Below are 6,409 nucleotides of genomic sequence, written 5' to 3' on the forward strand. Positions count from 1 at the left end.
AAAAATAGTGACGTGCTTTTTTGGAAATAAAGCCTGAATGCATTAACTCTTTCTATTTTTATTGTTTCCCAGAAGAAAAAAGACTAACAACAAAGATCTACTAAAATGTTGTACAAGTGGTTACAAGAGGAAGGTGTAGCCTTTGTAGCAGTGTGGGAAGGGGAATTGTTCACAGTGCTGGCATGCCAACAACAAATCTGGGCTGGTTTTCATAAGAAGACAGACCTGAGCCCAGTGGTCGCTGGGCAGAGGCTGTCTTCACAGCTTTGTTAACAAGGGGCTGAAGAAGGGCGTGATGGCAAGCACGAAGGAGCCATCACTCAGAACATACTACCGCACAAACAGTATATTAGAACAGGTATCTCTTTAACAAATTCAAAGGGAAAAATATTATTAAAAGGTTATTTGCCCTGAGGGAGACTTAGGAATATTTGCCAAATACAAATGGACTGTTGAACCATGCCCAAACACTGTGATGGAGATTGCTGTTGAATCTGTTGGCGATTTCATTCCTGTAATGGCCAGATGCCCAAATCAAGCATCATGCATACATAATTCTCATGGCAACGTTGTCATTTAATATTGCAGAGTGACCAGTAGTCTCATAAAGATAGGCAAAAAGTGCTGACTTTTTAAAAGGCTGTTGATTCTTCCAGCAGCCATTTCTTTATGGCTCTACATAAAATGTTAATGCCACGACATTTGTAGAAAGCTTAAATCATCCTAATGAAACAGTAGCAGTTACTGAACTAATTCATCCCAGCATGTTTCACTGTAGATCTTTTATCAGTGGTTTTAACATAATGAAATTATAACAAGAAAAATGTGTAGTTTTCTGGTGAGAGTTAACCATACGCAATTTTGGCTGTTTAAGAACCTATATAGTGCCTGTCACATAGTAGCTGAACTCCTGCCCTTATAAACTTACATTATTTTTATTTCTTTCACAGATCTTTATTTCCTTATCAGGTAAGTGAAATATTTCAGAATTACTTCAATGGGGAGAGAGTCTGTGAAAACAGGATTATCCCAGAGTATTCAAGGAACTCCCAAAAGTACTGAAAAACTACAGTCAGATGGAAAATGACATTATAGTGTGATTTGAGACTTCTTTAATTTCATGCAGAGTATGATGCAAATGCATTTGGGTACAGGAACAACACCTGAAAGAGGAAGAGCTAATGGGGTGCAATTTTTCTCTGTCTCTTGCACAAAATATCTGCAGAATGAACCCATCCACAAAGGCAAGTTAAACCAGATGAAATTCTGCTATTAGTTCAGCAAAGTATAACATAATGGAGATTATTGCAGGAGGTATAAAAAGTTGAACCTCAAGTTTTTCTGCTCTGGAGTGATAAGAGATAAATAGACCACTACTCCAAAATATTTTATGCGAGATTATTTTGCCATTAGTAGGCTTTCCATGTTTCTTTTCTTTCTTTACTATGAAACAAACAAAAACTTGTAGAAATTCTACCAGTTTCCTAATCAATCAAGAATTCCAAACAAAAGGGAGAGGCAAAATCAGATGAAACATTACAAGCTGATGCAATCTAGTTTCACAAGCACTTTACACTACTGGAACCAATGATGCACACTCATTTCCTAACCATTATCTCTGTCTTTTCACTTCCTCTTGTTTATTCCTAGAGAAATCAAAATGCTATTCAGCTTTTTTTCGCAGTGCTCTCACTCCTGAGATGAAAATGTGGGAAAGCCTATTAAAAAGTCACTATTAAGAAAATAAAAACAACTGTTACAACAAAGGTTTGTACCAAGGTCTTTGGGGTAACAAATCTTAACTGAAAACTGTAAAGACTGCAGAGTGAAAACAGATGAAGGTTCCCCAAAATAAAACTATGACAGTTGTCATGTATAATCCTCTTTGTGAGTCTGCACAATCCATATCTGTGAATCTCAGTGTCAAAGAAAATGCAACAAGAAAAGTTATCAAACCATAAATATGTGTTCATAAATGGGAGTCCACAGGCTTGTTTTACATGTTTATGTATTTATAGATACATATATGTAAATATGTGTGTATATATCTATATGCATATAAATGACTGTCTGTATAATTAAAGTTATATGTTATACATACTTCTATATATCATTATGAATATTCTTGCCAAAATCTACTATAAGGGCTCAGGAAGTGGGAAGAAATTACCACACCAATACTATATAGGTTCTTAAAGATTAGTTGTAAGGAAACTAGCCTAGTAAACTATCAGAATAATTACAAGAAGGGAAGTACATTGGGTTACAGTAAGTGAAAAGAGAGAACCTGAAATACTAAATCAGTGTCCAGGTGTACCATTCAGTAGGCACTAGTTTCTGTTGATGCTACTACTTCTATAGGCGTTGCCTTACTAGGAAGTAGGAATTATTTTTAGATTAAACACTGAGCCAGAGAAGTAGCTTGAGGTGGAGAAAGTTTCTCTGCTTTTCACTTGCATAATGCCAAAATTCAGCTTTATGAAACGTGTGTACATAAGACAAGCCTTGACACAAATAATGCTTGTGGCCTGTATTTGAGACGAGCCCTTTGAGTCAGCAGAGGAAGCAAAGAAGGAAAGTGGAACCACAGTACTGAATTTCAGTCAGTTTAACCTACTGATGCACACCTGAATGTCTGGGTCACTGTTTTCAACTGCCAGGCAAGTTTCTGAAAACAAACAAAAACAAAACAAAATGAAAACAAAAAACAACCAAAAAAAGGGGAGGAAAAAAAAAAAGAGAAAAAAAGAGAAAAATGAAAAACAACAACAAATAAACAAAACAAACAAACAAACAACAGCAACATGGGTCTGTCTCAGTCCACTCTCCTGTAGCTCCCATTGTTGATCTCCCGCTAACATACCACACACAACCTTTATATCTCACATAGAAGATGAGATCTTTAATCTTGGACCAAGTGAAGCATCTTTTATAATATAACACCTACAGTGGAAGAATTAAATTAAATTCCTGCCGGCATTGACCTAGCTCCTAAATCTTACAAATTGCAGACATTCCCTCTTGACTTAATTCTACACCATTTCTCAGAAAACGGATTATTTTATTGCTACAAACTTAATGTCCACCAACTTTACTCTTGGCACCTCTCACAAGATGTTTAGGGTGAGTTGCACCAGAGGGATAGGTTAAGTTCCTGAGTAACACTGGTATTATGTCAAATAAAGACAGCATTAGAGGGATGAGCCATGAAGCAAATACTTCTCTTTGCCCACTGAGTGAGAATATATATATAGTTTCTTGTTACTCTGCAAGACTTCTATATCTGAGTGCTGCTCTGCTGAATTTTGACATTGTAGTTCAATTTGCATAAGGATCATTGCTATCCCACAGACATAAGAATTTCAAAGGCTTTTTCGTAGCAACTGAAAAAAATGTAAATACCAGCATTTGCCCAAGGCATTAATGTCATCAATCAGGCAAACCACTCACCAGCAAAGCCAGGTCTGGAGCAGGAGGCTTACTGCTTGCATGAATGTACCAATTTGTGTATGTCCACACTCACGCAGCATCTTCTAATGTCACATGACTCTGGTCATGAGGGAGCCCTGTAGAGATAAGAGGTGGTTGTGTGTCATTATCCATGTTCATGTTGCCTTCCTCCAGTGAGAGTTTTTGTGAAAATGAGAGTTTTGTGAAGCCTAAAGTTGAGAATAACTCTGCTCTGGGAGTCTGCAAGGCAACACTCTGGTACTCTAAACCCAAATAGTTGGAATTTTACAGGCACGGAAGTCAACTTTTAGTCAGATTGAATTTAGATTTAACACACTTCGTGTGTCTGCTTCTAGTATATCAAATAAAGTGTTGTACTAATAAAAGAACACACAGGGTGCAACTTTTCTTTTGAAGCAGTGGTGCTACATGCAAATAGGTAGTGCTAATGCAGATTGATTTATTACAATACAAAGTGTCTAGACAGGTGGATAAATCATGATAGCTTGTGAACAATAACCAAGTTTTATTGTTGGTGGTTTTTTGTTTGTTTGTTTGTTTGTTTGTTTGTTTGTTTATCATTTCTATGCACCACAAACCACAGCCAATTTAATCTGCCTGCGAGCATTTGTGCTAAAATGAGAGTGCATGTGCTTGAGAAAAAGACTGAGAGAGGGAGAGGAGGGCATCAGGGGAAAACCTTTTCCCACAACTCCAGCAGAAGTCTCACTCCAAACCTTGGATGAGGGGCAGCTGCATCAAGCCCTAGCTTTGCATTCCCTCAATACTTAGCAGAGCAATTCAGTACCAGCTAAGAAACAACTTAATCTCGCATGATTAAAAATGGAATTAGGTAGTGCAAAGCTGAATTCTTCTATCAGAGTCCACAGTTGCTTTTTAGACTTTCTGTTTCTCTGCACCATGCACATGGTTAAAATTAGCCTGCTCAAGAGAGATTATAACAAGGCAACCTTCATTTCTGGCCATCCCCAAATGCTTCCTCACAGGGGATAACTTCATTGGAATAAATAATGAAAAAATATCCTTCCAAAGACTGGTGGTATCCTTTCTCCTATTTTGCTGTTACTTGTTTGTTAGTTCTTCAATAAAAGTTATAAAGCACCATTCTTTAAAAAAAAATATAGTTTAATAATAATAAATGCAACAAAAAGAGTAAGTAAAATTGGAGGGGGAAGTAAGCTGTATCCCACTTGCTAGATGATGCAGAAATGATAAGAATATCTACATGAAGAATAAAACAAATATTTTAATTATACTTTTTCTATGCTTTTAGTGTTGGTGATGAATCTCTGTTACTAACGATACTAGCATGCAGTAGATGGAAACGAAGTGAATGTCCTCTAAAAGAAAATTATTCACACACACATATAAAATTTGGGTTGAAATATGACCGGCCAAGTTCCAGAGCAACTTAATGTATCAGTGCCAGAGCAGATTGTGGTGTCAATGGAATTCAGTCAGGCTAGCCACATTTCAGTGTTGCCTAACAAGCAAGGCACAGAAATGCCTCAACAGCAGCAGTCCTTATTTCATTGCCAGAAAGCTAATACAGTCAACATTAATCAAGTCAAAAAGCAACTTAGTCAATCAAAGACAGTAGCTTCTTTTGAGCGAGGAAAGTGCTCATTACACTCTTTGTACCTACAGATCTTCAGACCAAAGACTTTGGAACTGGGGTTTGTCCTATTTTAGTAGTTTTCTGACACTGATTTTTCAGTCTGAAGTCTCGAGTGATTCAACAATAAATTCAGAAAGTATTTCAAAGCTCCTGAAGCCTCCCCTTTTCTATTTTAATTTTGTGGGCGGGGACATAACTGTCCATAAGTAATTATATATGACATATAAAGGAACAGATGTCAGCTCTTGTAGATGCCCTTCACTAAGCTAAAATTATGATTAATGCTAAGTAATAAAAACAAAATAAATTACATGTGGAGGCTCTATCTAAACTGCAGAACTCAGAAGCGCGCCCCAGTTCCTGGGCATGAATGTAAATCTGACCATTTCAGACTCATTTTTGGGTTGCACAGCCTACTGCCTCTGCCTCAGCACAAATGTTGCTTTAGATGAGAAAGAAACACATTGCTCCATAGAATTAAACTGCAGTGCTGTGCAACATAGCCTCCTTAGGTTAGAAAATACTTGCAAGTGCACCACATATCTGTTCCATACTGATTACTCTGTATATTCAGAACATATGTAAATAAACACTGAAACAAATTTGCAAAGGAGTGAATGTTGAAAACAAAGGAAAAATGGGTGTAGCCTTAAATATTAGGCCAGTGATAAACCATTTTTTTTTGCAATTTATTATATTCATCAGACTGAGCTAAGCCTTAGTGACTGTTTTGAATTCATGGCTAGGGAAATGAAGGTCCCTTGTCTAACAAGAAAGGCAGATATTAGCAGAACAGCCAATGTGCTCCATTATGCAAGTGTTTATGTTAGAAGACAACCTTTAAAAGAGAAGCATCTTTTGAAATCCCATTTGGGCCTCTGGCACAGATAAGGCATGGAACAGTTGTTATTGGTCATACAAAATATTTGATCAACTAGCCCAGTTTAAAGGTACTTTGAAAATATTTGATCAACATTTCCAGTTTAAAGGTACTGTTCACAGCTACAAAATATTATGAAATCTGCACTTCACCAAAGCTTGCATGAGGCTGTTGAATATTACAGAGTTCTCTAAGAACATTTAGACCAGCTGACATTTTCTGCCTGGATCATGGGGGTCATTTAATGGGAAAGGGTGTGACTGGTCAGAATAGCTGCTTCACCACAGCGACTTTATTGCATCTGCATGCATGGTGGATGCCACAGCTTGAGATGAAACAAACAGTTGCACCCAAAACCCCAGGTCTATACCAACTTGATGTCCAGACAAAAGTTCTGTTGTATTGCATTCTTTTGTGTTTTAAAATAGGGATCAGTATGA

This window comes from Anas acuta, chromosome Z (genome assembly GCF_963932015.1).
Source record: "Anas acuta chromosome Z, bAnaAcu1.1, whole genome shotgun sequence".
In the NCBI taxonomy this organism is placed as follows: domain Eukaryota; kingdom Metazoa; phylum Chordata; class Aves; order Anseriformes; family Anatidae; genus Anas; species Anas acuta.